At 42.9% G+C, this 25972-nt stretch overlaps 1 protein-coding gene across 6 annotated transcripts in view; it reads left to right on the top strand.

Annotated features, from left to right (window-relative positions):
* The first annotated feature begins 4660 nt into the window (after positions 1 to 4660).
* ptprsa (protein tyrosine phosphatase receptor type Sa) overlaps positions 4661 to 25972 on the top strand; it is a 422798-nt gene continuing 401486 nt past the window's right edge. For 2 of the 6 annotated variants that reach the window (XM_082962769.1, XM_082962771.1), the window contains exon 1: positions 4661 to 4955. The gene's annotated coding sequence lies outside the window, so the exon portion shown is untranslated. The remainder of the gene's footprint in view (positions 4956 to 25972) is intronic. The other 4 variants (XM_082962772.1, XM_045697375.2, XM_082962773.1 and 1 more) reach the window with 3 other exon arrangements.

Below are 25972 nucleotides of genomic sequence, written 5' to 3' on the forward strand. Positions count from 1 at the left end.
GATGTGCAGCTGTAATTGCTGCAAAAGTTGGCTCTACAAAGTATTGACTTTAGGGGGGTGAATAGTTATGCACGCTGAAGTTTTCTTCTTTTTTTTTGTCTTATTTCTTGTTTGTTTCACAATAAAAAATATTTTGCATTTTCAAGGTGGTAGGCATTTTGTGTCAATCAAATGATACAAACCCCCCAAAAATCCATTTTAATTCCAGTTTGTAAGGCAACAAAATAGGAAAAATGCCAAAGGGGTGAATACTTTCGCAAGCCACTGTGTTTTTGTTTATTTCTTTTCCCTTTTTTGCTTTAACCATTTGCACATTGTTACAACACTGTATATATACGTAATATGACATTAGTAATGTCTTTATTCTTTTGGAACTTATGTGAATGTAATGTTTACTGTTCATTTTTCTTGTTTATTTCACTTTTGTATATTATCTACTTCACTTGCTTTGGCCATGTTAACATATGTTTCCCATGCCAATAAAGCCCCTTGAATTTAATGTAATTAGAGGCCAGCAATACAAGGATGCATTTGGAGGGCAGGAGGGAGAGGAGAGGAGATTGTCTTCTAGGCTCCACTCTCATCAGTGAGCAGAGGTTCTGGTGGTGGGACAGAGTTACAGTATAGGGTTAATGAAGGCTCTACCGCTTCAGTTTTTACCTCACATTTTAATGGAGTAGTGCAATTCAATAGATATTGTGGAGAAAAGAGATGCACTGGATTGATATACAGTACCAGTCAAACGTTTGGACACACCTACTCATTCAAAGGTTTTTCTTTATTTTTACTATTTTCTACTATGAAATAACACATATGGAATCATGTAGTAACCAAAAAAGTGTTAAAAAACTCAAAATATATTTTATAATTGAGATTCTTCAAAATAGCACCCCTTTTCCTTGATGACAGCTTTGCACACTCTTGGCATTCTTTCAACCAGCTTCAGGAAGCAGTCACCTGGAAGGCATTTCAATTAACAGGTGTGCCTCCTTAAAAGTTTCCTTCTTAATATGTTTGAGCCAATCAATTGTTTTGTGACAAGGTACGGGTGGTATATAGATGATAGCCCTATTTGGTAAAAGACCAAGTCCATATTATGACGGCCTTCCCTGTAGCTCAGTTGGTAGAGCATGGTGTTTGCAACACCAGGGTTGTGGGTTCGATTCCCACGGGGGGCCAGCACAGAAAAAAAAAAAAAAACATGTATGAAATGTATGCATTCACTACTGTAAGTCGCTCTGGATAAGAGCGTCTGCTAAATGACTCAAATGTAAATGCAAATGTAAATGACAAGAACAGCTCAAATAAGCAAAGAGAAATGACAGTCCACCATTACTTTAAGACATAAAGGTCAGTCAGTATGGAAATTTGCAAGAACTTTGAAAGTTTCTTCAAGTGCAGTCGCAAAAACCATCAAGCGCTATGATGAAATTGGCTCTCATGAGGAACGCCACAGGAAAGGAAGACCCAGAGTTACCTCTTCTGCAGAGGATAAGTTCATTAGGGTTAACTGCACTTCAGATTGCAGCTCAAATAAATGTTTCACAGAGTTCAAATAACAGACCCATCTCAACATCAACTGTTCAGAGGAGACTGCGTGAATCAGGCCTTTATAGTCAAATTGCTTCAAAGAACCACTACTAACCTGTTGGGGCTAGGGGGCAGTATTTGCACAGCCGGATAAAAAAACATACCCGATTTAATCTGGTTACTACTCCTGCCCAGTAACTAGAATATCCATATAATTATTGGCTTTGGATAGAAAACACCCTAAAGTTTCTAAAACTGTTTGAATGGTGTCTGTGAGTATAACAGAACTCATTTGTCAGGCCAAAACCTGAGAAGATTCCTTACAGGAAGTGGCCTGTCTGACCATTTCTTGCCCTCCTTGATCATCTCTAACAAATACAGGGGATCTCTGGCATGACGTGACACTTCCTACGGCTCCCATGGGCTCTCAGAAGGCGGGAAAAAGCTGAACGATGTAATTCCATCCCCAGGCTGAAACACATTAGCGCGTTTGGCAAGTGCTCTATCAGAGGGCCATTAGACTAAGGCTCGTGCATGAGGGGATAGCATGCTTTTACTTTCACTTCCTTTTTTTAATAAAAAACGATTTCCCGGTCTGAATATTATCGCTTTTTTTACGAGAAAAATTGCATAAAAATTGATTTTAAACAGCGGTTGACATGCTTCAAAGTACGGTAATGGAATATTTAGAATTTTTTTTGTCACGAAATGCGCCGCTCTCGTAACCCTTATTTACCCTTTCGGATAGTGTCTTGAACGCACGAACAAAACGCCGCTGTTTGGATATAACAATGGATTATTTGGGACCAAACCAACATTTGTTATTGAAGTAGAAGTCCTGGGAGTGCATTCTGACGAAGACAGCAAAGGTAATAACATTTTTCTTATAGTAAATCTGACTTTGGTGAATGCTAAACTTTCTGGGTGTCTAAATAGCTAGCTCTTAGAATATTGCAAAATGTGCTTTCACCGAAAAGCTATTTTAAAATCGGACATATCGAGTGCATAGAGGAGTTCTGTATCTATAATTCTTAAAATAATTGTTATGTTTTTTGTGAACGTTTATCGTGAGTAATTTAGTAAATTCACCGGCAGTGTTCGGTGGGAATGCTAGTCACATGCTAGTCACATGCTAATGTAAAAAGCTAGTTTTTGATATAAATATGAACTTGATTGAACAAAACATGCATGTATTGTATAACATAATGTCCTAGGGTTGTCATCTGATGAAGATCATCAAAGGTTAGTGCTGCATTTAGCTGTGGTTTGGGTTTATGTGACATTATATGCTAGCTTGAAAAATGGGTGTCTGATTATTTCTGGCTGGGTACTCTGCTGACATTATCTAATGTTTTGCTTTCGTTGTAAATCCTTTTTGAAATCGGACAGTGTGGTTAGATTAATGAGAGTCTTGTCTTTAAAATGGTGAAAAATAGTCATATGTTTGAAAAATTGAAGTTTTTGCATTTTTGAGGTAGTTGAATATCGCGCCACGGGATTACACTGGCTGTTGAGTAGGTGGGACGCAAGCGTCCCACCTAGCCCATAGAGGCTAAAGGATACCAATAAGAAGAAGAGACTTGCTTGGGCCAAGAAACATGAGCAATGGACATTAGACCAGTGGAAATCTGTCCTTTGGTCTGTTGAGTCCAAATTTGATATTTTTGGCTCCAACCGCCATGTCTTTGTGAGACACAGAGTATGTGAACGGATATCTCTGCATGTGTGGTTCCCGCTGTGAAGCATGGAGGAGGAGGTGTCATGATGTGTGGGTGCTTTGCTGGTGACAATGTGACAATGTCTGTGATTTATTTAGAATTCAAGGCACACTTTACCAGCATGGCTACCACAGCATTCTGCAGCAATACACCATCCCATCTGGTTTGCACTTAGTGGGACTATCATTTGTTTTTCTAACAGGACAATGACCCAAAACACACCTCCAGGCTATGTAAGGACTATTTGACCAAGAAGGAGAGTGATGGAGTGCTTCATCAGATGACCTGGCCTCCACAATCACCCGACCTCAACCCAATTGAGATGGTTTGGGATGAGTTGGACTGCAGAGTGAAGGAAAAGCAGCCAACAAGTGATCAGCATATGTGGGAACTCCTTCAAGACAGTTGGAAAAGCATTCCTCATGAAGCTGGTTGAGAGAATGCAAAGAGTGTGCCAAGCTATCATCACGGCAATGGGTGGATACTTTGAAGAATCTAAAATATATTTTGATGCGTTTAACACTTTTTTGCTTACTACATGATTCCATATGTGTTATTTCATAGTTTTTATGTCTTCACTATTATTCTACCATTTAGAAAACAGTAAAAAAAATATAAGAAAACCCTTGAATGAGTAGGTGTGTCCAAACCTTTGACTGGCACAGAAGTACTCCTCTTTGTCAGTGTGTCTAACTGGGTTTGAACTCAGGTCTCTCGGGTGCAATATGATTGTAAACCTGTTGAGATAAAGCTTACCCATTAGCTTGGGAAACTAATGCACGTCTTCAGGTAAAGCAAGGTTTCTCATGACACACACGTGTTTTAATGGTATCACAATATGATTCACTAAAATGGTTTTGAGATCTAGGCCCTGCTACATTGGCCAGTACAGAAAATCCTTTGTAGTCTTATGAGGAGTATGCACTTTTCCTTTACGCTGCACGAAGGGGAGGGAAGTCTTCACATCCTCTCTCACACGTTGGTCTTTTTCATGCCACCTTTTCTTCCATCTAATCCCGGGAAAGGAGGCTGCAGATGCTGATGGACAGCACGGCTGGCAGGGTGTAGGCAACGCTATGACTTCATCACGTCAAGTGGAAGAACAGGAACCGTGAGGGTGAGAAAGTAGCCCACGGGAGGGTCGTCTCAAGTTAGCACAGCCACAAAGTCATAAGCCCCGCCTATTTATACAATTTATCTGATGTTCTACCTTACCCTAAACGTAAGCCTAACTTTAACCACACTTCTAACGTTATGCCTAACGCTAACCTTAAATTAAGACCAAAAAGTTTACCCAAAACAATGCATACATTTTGACGATATATACTTTGTGGCTGTGGTAACTAGTGACAAACCCACGGCAGTGGAGGAGAAAGAAGGAGGGAGCTGCGAGTAGAAGGGTGGGCGAAAAAGGAGGGGGACGAGAGAGAAGAGGATGGTGCTATGACATCACCCTCCATCCAAACGTGGACAGCTGTGGTTTCTCCAAGCGCGGCTGAACAGAACTGCGATACCACACGCGTCCGAGCAACCAGCGCTATCGGGGGATTTTAAACACTACTCAGCGCTAGAACCCAAACCGCTTCTCTGGATCTGCCGCAGGACGCTAGCACACGGGATTATTGTTTATTTGTTTATTTGAATAAGAAGATGTGAGTTTTTTTGTGAATGCACGATAAAAAGAGAGGAACTCCATCGCTGATAAAGGTAGGAACAATTGTCTTTTTTTTCTAACGGAGTTGTATTTGCAGGTTCTTCTATAAACGAGAAAATATGTGTTTCAACTGGTTCTACATTGTGGAATGCGCGACAGGCAGTCTGCGTCCGATAGTGCCTCTGTCCATACTTGTGAATTCGGCTGACCCAGTAGCCTATGAGGTGGATGCAGGCTGCTAGTGGTACCCAAAGAGAAGCTCTCAAGAGTACTCAGATGCCGAACTCGGATGCTATACAAAGTGCTTGCTCGACGGACCAAGAAGCGGCGGGGTAGAGCTGACGCTGATACCGCAAAGGTTAGGTGACGCTGGTAACCCTACTCCGTAGCCAAAAATGTGCCGGATGCCATCCTCTCCTATTCTTGTACAGAGTAGCCTACTGGTGTGGACAAACGTTATAGCAGTCTCAAAAATAGCTTGTTATAAAGAAATGTAGAGTAGGATAGCCTTTTGTCGCATCACCGTAGTTTAGACGTTATCTACGTGTACGTTTGTTGGTTATTACAAGTTTATTCACTTTATTTGATTTACAATAGCCTTACTGGGTATTTGTTTAGCGCAACCATTTGTTACAGTATAAACCCTTGAAGTTTCAGAGGTAGTTATGAATAACGCATTAGTGAATCATCTTCAGTGAGAGGGTGCATATCTCCACGGGGGTGTACATTAACGAAGCCAACCATGAGAGGCGTATGCTTAGCATTTAAGACCATTCATATGAATGTAGCCTATCCGCCCGGACGAAATCACTTCATACATTCATAGCCTTTTGATTATAAACGACACGCTACCGGATACTGTACGTTTCAAGAGTTGAATGATATCACACAACATCAACTTGATATCTTGTAGGGGTAACCCAATGCAAAATTTTGAACATGCATTATTGACATGTGCCTTCATCGTAAAGCCTATCTGACTCTGATCCATGTTTGCGCATTCAATCGCGGGGTTCTTTTCTTCGCCATGGATTTAGATGTTTACTTGTGGTGCGTTTTTTCAGGGTGCGCTCTCAAATCCATTCCTTGAAAGGTGGAGTCACTCAGGACACGGGAACAGTGATGGCTGGTGATTGATTGTCTGAGTGCAGGTGACACCCTTGTTTAATGTCATTATCCTATTCCAACCACATTGACTGTTTAATGTCATTATCCTATTCCAACCACCTTGACTGTTTAATGTCATTATCCTATTCCAACCGCCTTGACTGTTTAATGTCATTATCCTATTCCAACCACATTGACTGTTTAATGTCATTATCCTATTCCAACCACATTGACTGTTTAATGTCATTATCCTATTCCAACCACCTTGACTGTTTAATGTCATTATCCTATTCCAACCGCCTTGACTGTTTAATGTCATTATCCTATTCCAACCGCCTTGACTGTTTAATGTCATTATCCTATTCCAACCGCCTTGACTGTTTAATGTCATTATCCTATTCCAACCACATTGACTGTTTAATGTCATTATCCTATTCCAACCACATTGACTGTTTAATGTCATTATCCTATTCCAACCACCTTGACTGTTTAATGTCATTATCCTATTCCAACCACCTTGACTGTTTAATGTCATTATCCTATTCCAACCACCTTGACTGTTTAATGTCATTATCCTATTCCAACCACATTGACTGTTTAATGTCATTATCCTATTCCAACCGCCTTGACTGTTTAATGTCATTATCCTATTCCAACCGCCTTGACTGTTTAATGTCATTATCCTATTCCAACCACCTTGACTGTTTAATGTCATTATCCTATTCCAACCGCCTTGACTGCTGGAGAGATTTTGCCTGAAGAGAGGACAGGTTGCTGTTGATTTTAGTCTTATTTTTAGTCTTTTATGTATACTCTACATAATTACTTATTTTGCCCTTTGTACTGCCTTTTGGTGTCTATTTATTAGTCCATATGGAGAATAAACGTTTTCTCCTCAAATTGACTAGCTGGGGTTTTACTATTCGCAACATACATTTAGCATACGTAGACTAGCACACAGCGATTGACTTCACATATTATGTGGATTTGTTAGGATGGAGATTATAAATGACTTGTTAAGATACTTGGTTACACAGGCACACAAACATCATGAAAAACGTTACAAAATGTTTTATTACAAAACATATTTCCTTATTGCCCAAATAGTAGAATATTAAAATGCGCAACAGTGATAGTCTACAACCAAACAAATTCCCCAATTAGGCCTAAAGACTTTTGAAGAACAAAGGCATTGTTATTTTTTTATTGAAAAGGGGAAGACGAAAATACGAAATCTTCAATAGAATGCTGTCAAAGGGACCAATTTAATTGGGCTCTTAATGATACATCATTATAATGTTCAATTCTTTATGAAGTTGCGTGTCCTGCCTTGTAGGATACGAAATCTTACGGCTTGATCGGATTGGGTGTGTGTTATAAGCTTGCGAGGAACAGTATCTTGCCACAGTCAAGGCTGTGAAAAGAAACAAGGCGTAATGGAGAATTCTAATACACAGCAACAGCATATACATTTGATTACGATTACACTGCATTGCTAACCCGTAAGCCATTTCCTAGGCATCATAAAAAAACTACAACTAAGTTACAACGCTGGTACAGAGAAAAACGAATAAACCCTATCAGGTGCGAAATTTGGACTGACTCCTCTCTCTCCTGAATGCCCATACGCATCTGACAGGAAGAGGTGGCATTTCTCCGAAGATTTCCACAGAAAGCGCGACCCCGCCCCTTGCTCACACTTGCTCACAGCCACTGTAAATAACCAGTAGTCTGAATGTGGGCTACTCCAAAATGTCACCCTGTATGGGTTTGGAACTATTTTACATTATCTGAAGAAATATTTTTCAGTGGTATATTACGTGTGGGTATAATTGGGAACTTGCCCATTGATTTTTTCTTCTTCATAATCTTGTTTTAGAATCCTCCCTCCTTCCCTCTCCTCTTCTCCCACCCTCTCTCCCACCATCCCTCTCCCTCCCCTCCCTCCCTCCCCCTCCCTCCCTCCCTCCCTCCCTCCTCCCTCCCTCCCTCCCTCCCTCCCTCCCTCCCTCCCTCCCTCCCCTCCCTCCCTCCCTCCCTCCTCCCTCTCCTCTTCTCTCTCCTCCCTCCCTCCCTCCCTCCCTCCCTCCCTCCCTCCCTCCCTCTCCCTCCCTCCCTCCCACCTTCCCTCTCCTCTTCTCCCTCCCTCCATCCCTCTCCTCTTCTCCCTCCCACCTTCCCTCTCCAATTCTCCCTCCCTCCCTCCCTCCCTCCATCCCTCCCACCTTCCCTCTCCTCCTTCCTCCACTTCTTCAGAGAACAGTAAAGACATCCAATTGTAATAGAACATTAGCCAAATGCATTGTTCGTTTTGTATTTAGTAAATGCCAGTATAATGTCTGCTAAATCAAATGAAAGGCATGGCCCCATGAAAACCACACACCATATATGTTGTTGTCTCTGATATAAATCTAGACCACACATATTCTTTATTATGTAATATTACATGGAACTACATGGAAATAAATCATGACATCCTCAGTTTTTCCTCCCAGCTCTAATGTTGGCCCCAATAGTGGCCATATCTCCCTCCGTCTACCAGTGCACCCCAGGCTTTTCTAAGAGGTGAATGTCAAGATCAGAGATGTAAGACATTCTCCTTATTCAGTGTTTCATCTCTTCTATAGAGACATTGTCTTACCACTTGAGGATTAAACAAGAGTCTCCTCCACATTGTTCAATTTTCAGTCAGGCCTGTCACAGGACAGTCCCATTACTGGGGCCTTCCCCTAGTTAATGGCTTGTAAATAGTTTTTGAAGCGCCCCTCATCTAATGTGTGTTGTTCACACACAATAAAATACCTCCTTTTTCATTGAAATGACTTGGAAACAACGTTGATTCAAACAGTGTGTGCCCAGTGGGCTGTGTTGCCAACATGCGTGTGCACGCACACACACGCCGGTTGCAATCCCTTTCCTGTGGGATGAGTCACATTCTGCAGTCACTCCACCACCATACAGCCCAGTACATGATTGTGGCCACTGCGTCGTTAATGCAGTCCAAATGGAGTGGATGATTGTGGCCACTACATCGTTAATGCAGTCCAAATGGAGTGGATGATTGTGGCCACTACATCGTTAATGCAGTCCAAATGGAATGGATGATTGTGGCCACTACATCGTTAATGCAGTCCAAATGGAATGGATGATTGTGGCCACTACATCGTTAATGCAGTCCAAATGGAGTGGATGATTGTGGCCACTACATCGTTAATGCAGTCCAAATGGAATGGATGATTGTGGCCACTACGTCGTTAATGCAGTCCAAATGGAATGGATGACTGTGGCCACTACATCGTTAATGCAGTCCAAATGGAATGGATGACTGTGGCCACTACATCGTTAATGCAGTCCAAATGGAATGGATGATTGTGGCCACTACATCGTTAATGCAGTCCAAATGGAGTGGATGCAGCTGGAGAGGCTTTTAAAGCACCCTAAAGGCGTGATGCGTAGCGAGAAACATATAATCATGTCAACGTTATGGAGAACTTTGAAACACACACACACACTCACGCACGCATATGCACACGCACAAACGCCACACACACACACACACACACACACACACACACACACACACACACACACACACACACACACACACACACACACACTCGACGGCGGCCATCTAATTATCAGGCAGAAGCTTGTTAGTTGTCACCTCAAGATAAACAGTCAGGGGGGTTTTGGGTCATGTTTTCCCGCTGCCGGCAGAATTACGAATTCTAAGTAGGAAAATGTCAATGTGAAAATATCCCTCCTCTCCCCTGGCCGTGCACAAACACATTTGCCCCGACTCATTTGTTTTTGGAGAAATGTAAATAGTGGGTAAAGGAAAGGTTGACATCCACAGACTCCCCACCCTGAGCCCCCTCATAACTCACAGTGAATGAGTCATTTAGACAGGGTCAGAGGATGCTTGAGGAACCCACGACTGGTGCCGCCAGTACTCTGCTACCGCCAAATGGTGGCGCATACAGGCGTTCTTATCAGGCAGCATATGGTCCTCAAATGTATATGCAAATGCTGTCCTGGAACACTCAGTGAAGGTAGAAAAAAATCACTTGCATTCAATTGCACAGATAGATCTAGTGGTCTGTCGTCATCACTGAAAACTTGCTAGGTCCTTGATGACATACTGTATTATACATTGCCATTTGAATGAGTGGCAGAAAATAATTACTATTCACCACTAAGTTTCCATCCTTATTTTGCTCCGCTGTGAAGCTTGACACTTTAATGGGTTTGATGTGTATGCAAGTGGGGCTGTCGGGAAAAGGCAAGCTGAGGACGGGGACCACTGCATGCAGAAAGCCAGGGACGTCTCCTCGCATCCGAGGAGAGAGATCAAGCTCACTCTCCTCTACTCCGTGGCTGCTGGGAGAAACGCCTAGGGGCTTCTCTTGTGTCAGACTGATTGGAAGGGGAATACACGGAGTGATCCGGGGTCAACGCTGTCTCAAAGTTGTCTCTCTGTGAAAGGGGGAACCTGTACTGTGTTCTTGGGGGATGAGAAAGAAGGTGACACTAACAATGAAGGTCTGCTTGCTTATGTATATTTCTCTGCTTAATTGATAAGGAGAGAGGGAAGGGATGGAGAGAAGAAAGTAGGGGGTGAGCGGTAGCAGGAGATGGCTGCTGGGAATTCTGAAGAAATCATCAAGTGCAGATTTCCGTCGCTTTTTTTCTGGGATACAGGCTCAAGGTCTGATTGGAGGTTAGGTTGTGTCGCTTCCACAGATCACGTAACATATAGATATAGCCAAGTTATCAAATCACATTTTATTGGTCACATACACATATTTAACAGATGTTATTGCGAGTGTAGCGAAATGCTTGTGTTGTGCACTGTATGTTACCTATTGGTGAACATCCTAATGAAGTTAAACCTACTTACAGGTTTTAAGTAATAACAAGTATCATTGAGTATGTTTCCTGAAGTGTGTACTCCATTTTGTTCATTTCTCACCGTGTAGCCATCTTAGTAATGTTGCGTAATCACAACAGTGTAATAACTGGACACAGAGATAATTACAGATTTATCAACGTTGTTAATAGAGGGAAATTACACAAACTACACTGAGAATACACAACATTAAGAACACCTGCCCTTTCCATGACCAGGTGAATCCAGGTGAATCCAGGTGAAATCTGTGATCCCTTATTGATGTACCTTGTTAAATCCACTTCAGTCAGTGTAGATGAAGGGGAGGAGACAGGTTAAAGTAGGATTTTTAAGCCTTGAGACATGGATTGGGTGTGTGTGTCATTCAGAGGGTGAATGGGCAAGACAAAAGATTGAAGTGTCTTTGAACAGTAAGGTAGTATGTGCCAGGCGCACCGGTTTGTGTCAAGAACCTCAATGCTGATGGGTTTTTCTCCGCTCAACAGTTTCCTGTGTGTATCAAGAATGGTCCACCACCAACTTGACACAATTGTGGGCAGCATTGGAGTAAACATGGGCCAGCATCCCTGTGGAGCGCTTTTGACACCTTGTAGAGTCCATGCCCCGACGAATGGAAGTTGTTCTGGGGGCAGAAAGGGGGTTGCAACGCAATTAGGAAGGTGTTCCTAATGTTTTGTGCACTCAGTGTATAAGACACACCAGTATGTTTGAAAATATATAACAGATGTAATCAAAGCATAATCTGAGTGGTAGTGAGAGCACATCACATGCCTGCTGTAAACTGGCAAACAAATATTATTTTAGCTTTTACCTGGAAATAGGCAAGTTGAAGAGCATTGTGGACAAGCTGAAAGCAGGGGAAGGATTTTATGTCGGTGTGTACTCAACAAATCTTTTTCAGACGATATGATTGATGACATGATTATTGACATGTTTATGAGAGTAGAATTCTTAATTGCCCATGAGGGAATTTCTCTTGGACATTCAGTCTTAGAAGCACTGCCAATACACAACACAAGGTACAGATGTACTTAGTTCATAACACATTGAATTGGCTAAACGTGAAACAACAGTAAATGTCGTATACATACAGTACAGCATGAGAAACCACGCTGTGATTGGTCCCCCATCCTCCCAGCACGGGCAGGTTCCCCTGTCTCCTATCAGCTCCATACAGATTGGATAACAAACTCTCCCTGGCAGGATGCCTTCCTTCTGGAAAATAGACAATTAAGAGCCCTATCATTGGCCGAGGCATCGAGGAAGAAGTCTCTCTCGGGGCAAGGCTGTTAACGAGGCTAGTGCCACATGGCCCCTCGGGTCCTAACTCTTGAAGGTCATCGCGACATTTCGCCTCCTACTTCTTTGCCATGACAACCCAGTCGCCGGTCGCCGTGGACAATGTTTGTCCGGGCGAGCGGGGCCCGTTAGGGTAACGCGTTGCGACAACGGCAGCAAGTCGCTGTCGTTAGTTGTTAACCCTGTTAGTTAGAACAAGCGCCATTACTGGTTAAATATCTATGAATGATTCATCATTTTCATGTTCAATGCTTTTATTTTTATTGAGGTGGTACTACAATGCTCCCTGTGTGTGTCGTGTGCCTGTTGTGTGTGTGTTGTTTGTGTGTGTGTTGTGTCTGTGTTGTATGTGTTGTGTGTTGCAGGACAACTGATGCTTCAAGGGAGGACCAAGACTAGGGCAGCAGAATTAAGATAAGGGGGGATCTATGACCTTGTACATTTCATCTGCAGATATAATACAATCTTAACCTTCAAGAACAGCCCATTTAGACTCTGCTATATGTGTGGCCATATGGTGCTGTGCAAGCTTCCCTTTTTATTTAACCTTTATTTAACTTGTATTTAACTAGGCAAGTCAGTTAAGAACAAATTATTATTTACAATGATGGCCTACCCCGGCCAAACCCTAACCCGGACGGCGCTGGGCCAATTGTGCGCCGCCCTATGGGATTCCCAATCACGGCCGGTTGTGATACAGCCTGATACAGCCCATTTGGATCCAACATTGGGCCTGCAGAGGGTAAGATAGAAAGAGAGGAGAGAGAGAGAGATAGAGAAAGGGGCACCAGCCCTTTGTAAGAGGCATCAATGATTATTGATCAACGTGCAAATACACAGTATGTCTGCCATTGTACCTGGTTGAAACATGAACGGCCTACCTTTCTGGATTTGTATATTTTCCTCCCCCTCTCTGCCTCTTCCTTTCCTGCTGGTGAGCTACATACACCAGCTACCTACAACAGCTGCCTACACCTGCTACCTACAACAGCTGCCTACAACAGCTACCTACAACAGCTACCTCAGCAGCCCCCAGCTACCTACAACAGCGCCCCGCTGCCTACAACAGCTACCTACATCAGCTACATTCAACAGCTACCTACAACAGCTACCTACAACAGCTACCTACAACAGCTACCTACAACAGCTACATTCAACAGCTACCTACAACAGCTACCTACAACAGCTACCTACAACAACTACATTCAACACCTACCTACAGCAGCTACATTCAACAGCTACCTATAACAGCTACCTACAACAGCTACCTACAACAGCTACCTACAACAGCTACATTCAACAGCTACATTCAACAGCTACCTACAACAGCTACCTACAACAGCTACATTCAACAGCTACATTCAACAGCTACCTACAACAGCTACCTACAACAGCTACCTACAACAGCTACATTCAACACCTAGCTACAGCAGCTACATTCAACAGCTACCTATAACAGCTACCTACAACAGCTACATTCAACACCTACCTACAACAGCTACCTACAACAGCTACCTACAACAGCTACATTCAACAGCTACATTCAACAGCTACCTATAACAGCTACCTACAACAGCTACCTACAACAGCTACATTCAACACCTAGCTACAGCAGCTACATTCAACAGCTACCTATAACAGCTACCTACAACAGCTACATTCAACAACTACCTACAACAGCTACCTACAACAGCTACCTACAACAGCTACATTCAACAGCTACATTCAACAGCTACCTACAACAGCTACCTACAACAGCTACCTACAACAGCTACCTACAACAGCTACATTCAACAGCTACATTCAACAGCTACCTATAACAGCTACCTACAACAGCTACCTACAACAGCTACATTCAACAGCTACCTACAACAGCTACCTACAACAGCTACCTACAACAGCTACATTCAACAGCTACCTACAACAGCTACCTACAACAGCTACCTACAACAGCTACATTCAACAGCTACATTCAACAGCTACCTACAACAGCTACCTACAACAGCTACCTACAACAGCTACCTACAACAGCTACATTCAACAGCTACATTCAACAGCTACCTATAACAGCTACCTACAACAGCTACCTACAACAGCTACATTCAACAGCTACCTACAACAGCTACCTACAACAGCTACCTACAACAGCTACATTCAACAGCTACCTACAACAGCTACCTACAACAGCTACATACAACAGCTACATACAACAGCTACCTACAACAGCTACCTACAACAGCTACATACAACAGCTACCTACAACAGCTACATACAACAGCTACCTACAACAGCTACCTACAACAGCTGCATTCAACAGCTACCTACAACAGCTACCTACAACAGCTACATACAACAGCTACATTCAACAGCTACCTACAACAGCTACCTACAACAGCTACATACAACAGCTACATTCAACAGCTACCTACAACAGCTACCTACAACAGCTACCTACAACAGCTACATTCAACAGCTACCTACAACAGCTACATTCAACAGCTACCTACAACAGCTACATTCAACAGCTACCTACAGCAGCTACCTACAGCAGCTACATACAACAGCTACCTACAACAGCTACATTCAACAGCTACCTACAACAGCTACCTACAGCAGCTACCTACAACAGCTACATTCAACAGCTACCTACAACAGCTACCTACAACAGCTACCTACAACAGCTACCTACAACAGCTACATTCAACAGCTACCTACAACAGCTACATTCAACAGCTACCTACAGCAGCTACCTACAGCAGCTACATACAACAGCTACCTACAACAGCTACATTCAACAGCTACCTACAACAGCTACCTACAGCAGCTACCTACAACAGCTACATTCAACAGCTACCTACAACAGCTGCATTCAACAGCTACCTACAACAGCAACCTACAACCGCAACCTACAACCGCTACCTACAACAGCTACCTACAGCAGCTACATACAACAGCTACCTACAACAGCTACCTACAACAGCTACATTCAACAGCTACCTACAACAGCTACCTACAACAGCTACCTACAGCAGCTACATACAACAGCTACCTACAACAGCTACCTACAACAGCTACCTACAACAGCTACCTACAACAACTACCTACAACAGCTACCTACAACAGCTACATTCAACAGCTACCTACAACAGCTACCTACAACAGCTACCTACAACAGCTACATTCAACAGCTACCTACAGCAGCTACATTCAACAGCTACCTACAACAGCTACCTACAACAGCTACCTACAACAGCTACCTACAACAGCTACCTACAACAGCTACATTCAACAGCTACCTACAACAGCTACATTCAACAGCTACCTACAACAGCTACCTACAACAGCTACCTACAACAGCTACATTCAACAGCTACCTACAACAGCTATCTACAACAGCTACCTACAACAGCTACATTCAACAGCTACCTACAACAGCTACCTACAACAGCTACCTACATTGCTGCCACTGTCTGCTACTGACTCCCCTCTGTTGTCTCAGTCTATATATTCTCCTATTACCGGCTCAAACAAAGCTTCATGAATCCAAATGGATTTGTCTATCTGATTCCCATGCCATTTCTTACTAACCCTCCCAGAGATGTAATGTTCAGTGTTCTATTGGGCTTCAGACCATGCATGCGGGTGAATCCAAATTCTGGATCCAACCGGGGGGGGGATTCGAAATTGGAATTTCAGCGCTCCGTGTTTTTGTCAATGAGGATGAACAGACTAGCCTATTTGTGTGTGTCACTCATGATGGCTAACAAGCTAAAAAACACCAGGGCAAAGGATAGGCTAAGGTGATACGCCCAACTGTTGCTTCAGTAGGCTTATGTTATTTTTTGTCAGCCATTGTGTTTATGAATTTGTGTCCGTATCTCCGGCTGGCCTTGTAGTGTCTCACAACAACCCAATCAGATGTGCTAAACCGCGGTCTAGCTATTAGCGCATGATAGCATATCAGCAGGATTACGTTTAATTCTAATTGAACAATTTCCCCATCGCCGCACTTTGCCGCGGCCAAACATTATTTATTGTTTGTCCAGTGCCATCGATTAAAGGACTCTAGTAATTGTTTTGTCTGAGCTTGATTAACAAACCTGTGCTTTCTCCAGCCAACTTGTTCAATAGCTGCCTTAACTGCTAGCATTAGGCTAGGCCCTTTTGCTTCTCCATAGTATTTGGTAAATATTTTCTTAACTCTTTCTTGAATTGTACTGTTGGTTAAGGGCTTGTAAGTAAGCATGTGACATGTTGTATTCGGCGCATGTGACAAATAAAGTTTGATTTGATTTGATATAGAGGAATGTTGTGGAAAACGAAGCGGAGATGGAAAAAAGGGAAGAAAACTATATGTGTTGCTGCCTTTTGCTTGTTTACTCATTTTCAAAGCAAGGATAGAGTTTCATGAAGAGGAAATGGGTGCCAGGGTTCATTAGCTGAGCTAACAGTGCTTAGTCAATAGTTCAAAATGGCCGCCTCTTATCTATGTATATCGTGGGTCACTGGGCCTCAGATTCAAGAGCAAGGAGCTATGCATGTGCAGTGTACTTGTCCTCTGCTGTGGATGGATGGGTCTGTGTAATCTATGGAATGTTGGGAATGTGCCTGGTTGAACTTGTTTTTGACTTCCATAATCCTGAAGAAATACGGGGAGAAGGGAGGGAGGGAGGATTCCCAGGTGCGGGATGTGGAGGAGGAAAAGGAAGAGAGATGATTGAAAGCCAGGGAGCAGCCAGAGGTCCCGACATGTTTTCAGACACAGGGAGTGTAGAATATTTTAGCTCTATGATAGCTCCTAGAGAGGGGTCGGGCCTTCTTTCCCACGCATAAGCAGCACGCATCAAACCTCTATTCTCCATATCTAGCATCATACTTCTGCCTCTTGCCTCTGTGTTCAAGATGTATGATTATTTTTAACTTGTGCCATCTTATTTCTGCTTCCTGCCTCCATGTTCAAGTTTTTCATGGTTATTTTGTTTTTGGGTGGCTGCTTGTTAGTTAGCCACCTCTTTCCGCCGACCAGTAGTAGGAAATAGATGGAAGGCAGGCAGAATGCTCGGTAGAGGGATGATGTCTACTTAAAGGTCATTTATTTCTTCTGTCACTTTGTTAGGGCGAGGGAGGAAATGACAAAACGCTGGTTGTTTATGACCCCCAGTGCTGGAAGGCGGCTTTCTAGCAGGAAGTTGCTTCTTCTTCTCTGTTTAATTCATGTCCTTGGAGGTGTGTGTTAGTGTAGCAGTGAGGGGAATCTCACAAGGCTTAATTAGAGAGAAAAAACACACAAACTCTCCCAATTCCCAGGCTGTCGCCACTGCCTTGGTATGTGATACACCCCCCCAACCCCCAATTAAATCATGAAGACCTTTGACAAAACAAATCAGGCCGTCAATTTCTCAACATCATTTTGATTAATCTCACAGAGATGGGCTGGGTAGATATTGGAAATAGGCTTGACTTTTTGCTCTCTCTCTCTCTCTCTTAAAACTGTAGATTCCTAGAGCTGAGAAAACATGACGTTTTTTTCAGAATTTTTCAATGTTTTAAGATTGGCAGATGAGAGGACACCTCATGCCTTGGTCCAGCTGTAACCTCTTGATGACTCAGCAGGGCCACTGGAGAGAGGGAGAGAGGGGGAGAGGGAGATAGAGGGGGAGAGGGAGAGGGAGAGAGAGGGAGAGGGGGGATATATCTGTGAATTCAGCAAGTTACTTTTTAATTGACAGGAGAATAAAGGCCTCGTTCTCCGCTCAAGAGCCGCCATTGCTGGGCATGTTTCATGTAATTTCAACTGAATTCTTTCCTCTGTTTCTAATTTTCCTCTCCCTTTCTCTCTCTCTCACACACACATTCTCTCTGTCTCTCATTTTTTCTTTCTCTATATCTCTCTTTTTCAATCTATCTCTCACACGTTCTCTCTCTCGCTCACATTCTCTCTCACACACAAACATTCTCTCTCTCTCTCATGTTCTCTTTCTGTATATCTCTCTCTCTTGTTCTCTCTCACACACACATTATATCTCTCTCACACACACACATATACATTATCTCTCTCTCTCTCGCTCTCTCTCTCTCTCTCTCTCTCTCTCTCTCTCATTCTCTCGTTCTCGTCTCAGCTGCTCAACCCTTCCATTTTCCACAGTTCCTCCGCTCTCTCCCTTTCTTCTCTCTCTCTCTTCTCACCCTCTCTTATCTCCCCCTCGTCTCTCTCTGTCTGTCTCCTTCCCTTTATCTATTTGCATTTCCCTCTTGAGTTCTCTCCTGGCTCATCTCTCTGCTTGTCATCTTCTCCGTTCGACTTCTAAAGCATTCTCTCTTTCTCTCTCTCTCTCTTGCTCTCTCTCTCTCACACACACATTCTCTCTCTCTCTCATGTTCTCTTTCTTTATATCTCTCTCTCTTGTTCTGTCTCACACACATACACATTATCTCTCTCTCTCTCTCTCTCTCTCTCATTCTCTCGTTCTCGTCTCAGCTGCTCAACCCTTCCATTTTCCACAGTTCCTCCGCTCTCTCCCTTTCTTCTCTCTCTCTCTTCTCACCCTCTCTTATCTCCCCCTCGTCTCTCTCTGTCTGTCTCCTTCCCTTTATCTATTTGCATTTCCCTCTTGAGTTCTCTCCTGGCTCATCTCTCTGCTTGTCATCTTCTCCGTTCGACTTCTAAAGCATTCTGGAGTTTCTTTTTAAATAGGGAAATTAAGACAGATAGGGACTAAGGGAAGGCAGTGTTCAGAGACTTTCCTAGGCAGTCAGCTCTGGAAAATATAGGCCAATCTGCAGTACTAAGCTAGTACCATTGTAAGTTTGGCAGTTAAGATGAATTAATTAGTAATAATTATTGTCTCATAACTGGAGATTTGTTATCCATGGTCTAATTTAATAAAACCAAAGGTTGTTGTACTAACTTAACACTCATAGTGAAAATGACTGATTTTAAATGAGTGATGATACCCATTTGTTACAAAACTATGTATGCCATGGCATAGATGATGCCTAGCCTCCAGTTTGAGAAACTCTTTCGATTGTGCTTCTCACTGCATCTTGACTTCCAGAGTTTCAGATTTAGTATAGAAGTGCACATACATCATATGACTAAATCAAATGCGAACCCCGGTTAAAGCAAAAATATGTAACTTTTTTGGGCGACCCGACGAAATAGGAATTGGAGTTATAGATCTTTAATTCTCATTGAAACAAGTCTAAGAAGCAATATATATGTTCTCTCATGTATTGCACACCAGCTTCAAACAGCTGTGTGTTTTATTTATTTAACTAGGCAAGTCAGTCAAGAACAAATTCTTATTTACAATGATGGCCTACCCCAGACGACGCTGGGCCAATTGTGCACCGCCCTATGAGACTCCCAATCACGGCCAGATGTGATGCAGCCTGGATTTGAACCAGGGTCTGCAGTGACACTTCTTGCACTGAAATGCAGTGCCTTAGACCGCTGCGACACTTGGGAGCCCTACTATGTATTTCATTATGGAAAATATATTTTACAGTGGTTTAGATGGTACAATGATTCTCTACACAATGACTGCTTGTTTTGTTACGTAAACAGTTTTTTGGGGGCAAACTATTAGAATTTGAGCAACCAGGAATTGGCGTAGCGAAATCTGCTTATTGGAAATAGGCTTGGCTTTTTGCTCTCTCTCACTTAATACTGTAGATTCCTAGAGCTCAGAAAACATGGCATGTTTTGCATTTTCATGTCTGTCTATGGAATCCTAAACCTTGGCACTTTCACAGCCATCTTTGTTTGTATCTTTTGTTCTTGAAAGCAGTGATCTGCTTTCATTGCCTTCACTGGAATGGCATAGATGTGCAAAGTGTATTCTCTGGTATTGCACAAGTGTGTGTGTGTGAAGGTGGGGGGGTGGGGGGGGGGGGGGGTGGGGGGGGGGGGGGGGTCAATTACCATTAGACAACAGTTAGACAGAGACTAAAACGTATCGCAGCACTCTGTATCCACTGAAATGATGAACTTCGTCTTTTGCCTCACTAAGGATTAGCACAAAGTATATAAGCAAATTGATATGCAAGTCAAACTTCCTCCATTCCCATTGGTAAAAGGATTGAAATTATGACTCACTGGGGAGAGGGCGGCAGGCAGCCATGTGGTTAAGAGCTCTGGGCCAGTAACCGATAGGTTGCTCGTTTGAATCCTCAAGCTAACTAGGTGGAGAAAAAATAAAGTTTGTTACCTTGAGCAAGGCACTTAACCCTAATTTCTCCTGCTAACTGACTAAAATGTAGAGTGATAAAAGGTACATTTTTGGGGTCTTGTGCCTTTTAGTCGAGACAACTAGCTACTGGACAACTGTCTCTCTCAAAGTCTTGAACATCAATGAAAGAAGTTGATATCTATATCTTTTTTTTCAAAGGGCTGATTTATCCTGTTTTGGTCTATTTCTGAATACTTTCATATTGTACACTACACATACATAATATAATAATGTATGCCATTTAGCAGACGCTTCTTTCCAAAGTGACTTATAGTAATGCATGCATACATTTTACGTACGGGTGGTTACATGTGTCATGCTCTACCAACTGAGCTGCAAAGGACCACGTAAGACGATAAGACTATGCACTAGCGAATAGCTGCTGCTCTGCTCTCCTCTCCTCTCTTTTGAACGTCTAGGGCCTATACTATCTACATCTTGTCAGGAATAAAACGCACCCCTGCCCCCAGCTGTATCCTGACAGTGTAATGGATTCAATATTGTGATAGTGTTTTATTTGTGGCCTACCGAAGCCCTGACTTCATACTCACTGTGTCTCTCCCTTCTTACCCTTTTGACAATTTGCCCTAATTTATGGCTGTATAAAAGGCTTGAAGGAAATCCATTCTCCGCTCTCGGTCTCCCCAGAGTGCCTCCCCCTGGGCCAGATCTAAACCCCCATACAAATGTCCTATCTTAATTTCACCAGTTTGTCACAGCAGGAAAACAATCCTGCAGCACAGGACATGTGAATTATAATTGATCAACATTTTTGCACGAGTTGATAAATTTTTCTTAAGTGGAAATTAAAACTTTACATGCCCTTTTAAATCGTTTGAAAGTGTGCAGGATTATTTTTCCTGCTGTGAAAATTCTCTGCGACAACAGAGTGATAAAATTAAGATAGCAGATCTGGGGGTCTTAACGCTTTGTAGCCGGCTAATGCTCAGCATAAGGAGCTAACCTACAGATAGCTAATTATTCTGTTATTGGTGTCGGCCACCAACTTGTGAGGTCTATTCCTTGCTTCTTTCTTCTCTTCTTTTGTTGTTGCGCAGTGTCCTTGAGTTTCTTTAGAAGGCGATTGAAATGCAATATAGCTCTGTATTCTCATTGTAATCTGCGGTGTCTTATTTCTTTATCACAGTGTGGAGCTACTGTACATAGTGCATGTGGACTACTTCTTCAAGAATATAGAGTGATGCTAATTGTTGGAATTGTCTGATTGAATGGCCTCTTAGTTCTGGCTAAGACAGGTTAATTTGTCTTAGTTCTGGCTAAGACAGGTTAATGGGTCTTAGTTCTGGCTAAGATAGGTTAATGGGTCTTAGTTCTGGCTAAGACAGGTTAATGGGTCTTAGTTCTGGCTAAGATAGGTTAATGGGTCTTAGTTCTGGCTAAGACAGGTTAATGGGTCTTAGTTATGGCTAAGACAGGTTAATGGGTCTTAGTTCTGGCTAAGACAGGTTAATGGGTCTTAGTTCTGGCTAAGACAGGTTAATGGGTCTTAGTTCTGGCTAAGACAGGTTAATGGGTCTTAGTTCTGGCTGAGACAGGTTAATGGGTCTTAGTTCTGGCTAAGACAGGTTAATGGGTCTTAGTTCTGGCTGAGACAGGTTAATGGGTCTTAGTTCTGGCTGAGACAGGTTAATGGGTCTTAGTTCTGGCTAAGACAGGTTAATGGGTCTTAGTTCTGGCTGAGACAGGTTAATGGGTCTTAGTTCTGGCTAAGACAGGTTAATGGGTCTTAGTTATGGCTAAGACAGGTTAATGGGTCTTAGTTCTGGCTAAGACAGGTTAATGGGTCTTAGTTCTGGCTGAGACAGGTTAATGGGTCTTTGTTCTGGCTAAGACAGGTTAATGGGTCTTAGTTCTGGCTGAGACAGGTTAATGGGTCTTAGTTCTGACTGAGAAAGGTTAATGGGTCTTAGTTCTGGCTGAGACAGGTTAATGGGTCTTAGTTATGGCTAAGACAGGTTAATGGGTCTTAGTTCTGGCTAAGACAGGTTAATGGGTCTTAGTTCTGGCTAAGACAGGTTAATGGGTCTTAGTTCTGGCTGAGACAGGTTAATGGGTCTTAGTTCTGGCTAAGACAGGTTAATGGGTCTTAGTTCTGGCTAAGACAGGTTAATGGGTCTTAGTTCTGGCTAAGACAGGTTAATGGGTCTTAGTTATGGCTAAGACAGGTTAATGGGTCTTAGTTCTGGCTAAGACAGGTTAATGGGTCTTAGTTCTGGCTGAGACAGGTTAATGGGTCTTAGTTCTGGCTGAGACAGGTTAATGGGTCTTAGTTCTGGGTAAAACAGGGAAATGTGTCTTCATGGCCTAACCTATCCTCCTGCACTATGCTTTCAGAGTTGGACTCTCTCTCTCTCTCTCTCTCTCTCTCTCTCTCTCTCTCTCTCTCTCTCTCTCTCTCTCTCTCTCTCTCTCTCTATTTCTCTCTGTTCCTCCCTCTGGCTTTGCCTCTAATGGCTGTTAATGAAGAGGAAATTTGAGAAGAGCTGACACAGGCTCGTCCTCTCTCTCAATTCTCTCTCTCTCTCTCTCTCTCTCTCTCTCTCTCTCTCTCTCTCTCTCTCTCTCTCTCTCACACACAATCTCTCTTTCTCTTACACACATCCACACACACACGGTGTGCACAGCATGTCCTTCATAATATCACAGATGACATTAATCTTTAAATGACTGTTGGCTCATCCCAATACTTTCAATCCATTAGAGAAATAGCTAAGAAGTGAGATGAGAGAGAGAGAGAGAGAGAGGGGTTGTTAAAGAGAAAAACAGGGAGAAAAGGAAGGGATGACATGAATGATAATGGATGATGAACCTGTACCATAACAACATCCACGCAGAGAGAAGGGAGCAAATTATTGTTACCCTCTTTAGGTAGCCCTTTGTGGACAAATGTTTCAGGTTAGCCCCACACACCTTTACTCACCCCCTCTCACTCCTCCCACCCCAAGGTCAGCGGGGACCTGGTTGCTAAGCTACGCTCTGGCCCATCCCCCTGCAGTGAGATATGGTGCGTCTGACATCATTACCCTTGTTGTGACAGGTTTCATGTGTGCCCCCAGGAACCATACATCAGGCTCACTGATAGGAAGGCCAGACCAATAGCATCCAACCAGCCAAGTGGCCTAACACAGCATTCACCACTGCAGCCCAGTTTGGAAATAGTTTGTTCGTTTCATCAGTTCTTTGTGTTTATTTGTTCCTTCCTTCCTTCCTGACCTACTTGTGGCTATCAGTGATTCTCTGTGTTGATAGGGTGTGATATATAGGAGTGGAACCCTTATTTAAACCAATCCTATCATGTCAGATCTGTGATAGGAGGAAGGAATATGCATTTCTGAAATATATTCCAATATGTTCTGTAAAGGACCAACCATGCACATTATCTCTGGGGGACTTTGGCAAGCTTGCGCCCCAAGGGGGAACAGAGTGAAATAGAGATGGTAGACAAAACCCTATCCCGCTGTGGACAGTGAATAGATTTCTCTGTAGATTTTTTTGGGGGGGGGAGGGGGGTGACAGTCCCTCCACTCAAAATTCCCAGTTCAATCCCCTGTGATTACAACACATTAGTAATAGTAATTAGACAATAATTTCTGATGCCACTGTTTTACATATTTTCTCCCTATTGGAAAAAAAGCTCAGTTCATAATCCTCCTTTAGGTTAAATAAAAATACAATGATGCACTCGTCAATAGTCTTCCACTGTGGTGTCTTCTCACTGCCCTTCACTGCAACCTGACCTCTACCTCTACCTCTACCTCGACAGCCAAACCCCATCAACCCTGCCTCCACACTAAACATGTCTCTTAACCACTATACTCTGCATTGATCTGTGGTCCTATCAGTGTGTGGGTTCTAAGAAAAGTCCCATTGACATCCTTTGTGGTGGTACCAAAATGAATCTGCTTAAAGGAGGATCCTTAAGTGCCAACTCTTATACAGACAATAATATGCAATACGGTTGGACTGGATCCATGATCCATGATCCAATACCCTCCCCCCCAATCAGATCAACTGAGAGCTAACCACATGACCATTAGGGCTTCATTCTTTGTGAGTGCGTATTTATGTGTGTGTGTGTGTGTGTGTGTGTGTGTGTGTGTGTGTGTGTGTGTGTGTGTGTGTGTGTGTGTGTGTGTGTGTGTGTGTGTGTGTGTGTGTGTGTGTGCGTGTGTTTCATTCATTGAATGTGTATTGGATAGGGGTTTGAACATTAAAACATTTCAACGAAGTTGGAATCCTTAACATTGAGAAAAATCCCTTTTCCTCCACAAATTTTAAATCCCAGTGCAGTTATCACAAACATATAATTTCAGTGTTATAGCCTAACTAGACGGTAGTATATAGCCTAACTAGACGGTAGTCTATAACCTAACTAGACGGTAGTCTATAACCTAACTAGACGGTAGTCTATAGCCTAACTAGACGATAGTCTATAACCTAACTAGACGGTAGTCTATAGCCTAACTAGACGGTAGTCTATAACCTAACTAGACGGTAGTCTATAGCCTAACTAGACGGTAGTCTATAGCCTAACTAGACGGTAGTCTATAGCCTTACTAGACGGTAGTCTATAGCCTAACTAGATGGTAGTCTATAAAGGCCAGGGGGAAATTGTGAAATTTAAGAAAACAGAGAGGAAGAGGTAAACTTTAGGCTACTTCGGTGGATTTGCGAGACATACTAGACAAGACATTGGAGATACAGATTACCAAGACATTCTTTCTGCCTGCCCCCTTCTCGCTCTCCCTCACGCTGGCTCGCCTGCGCTTGCGCATCGCTAATGATGTGCGTGTGTGTTCAGTCTTCGGTCTGTTGCGTGTAGAATATCCTAGCCTATTCATTGATGATAGGTCTTGCTTTACTGAAGTTGCGAGACATTGCAAGCTAAGAAATGGCAAGATACAGCATACCATTGCGAAATGCAGTTTTTGATTGCCGATCGATACGCCTGGTGGTCCTTTGTAGCTCAGTTGGTAGAGCATGGTGTTTGTAATGTCAGGGTAGTGGGTTCAATTCCAGGGACCAACCATATGTAATATGTATAACTGTTAGTCTCATTGGATAAAAGCTTCTGCTAAATGGCGTCTATTATCATATTGCACAGTTCTGTCTGCTTGGTGGCCAACCTGACTATACTGTGCCCCTCCCATCTCACTCCGTCCCTCGCTAGCTCGCTATGAAAGATGCAAGTGTTTGTGTTCTAGGAAGTACGGCAACTAATCTAGTCTCTTCCGTTCCAAAAATACTGAATCTTAGCGGAATCGAATCTTGATACTCAGAAATAGGAGTCGACTCTCCACAACTACGTCATCGTTGTTAACAGTTGGAAAAATGGCAGAGAAAGGCAGGCGACAGCAGTGAAGTCCGGTATGACAATATTTGGAGAAGTTAAATGAGAAGAAAATGCAAACCTTGAGAGGTGGAATTGAGGTACATTAATAGTAGTAACCTTCTGACAGGGACGCACCGTGAAACACAAACCATTTCTGGCAGCAGCACAGCT

Source organism: Salmo salar, chromosome 16 (genome assembly GCF_965601325.2).
Source record: "Salmo salar chromosome 16, fSalSal1, whole genome shotgun sequence".
NCBI lineage: Eukaryota > Metazoa > Chordata > Actinopteri > Salmoniformes > Salmonidae > Salmo > Salmo salar.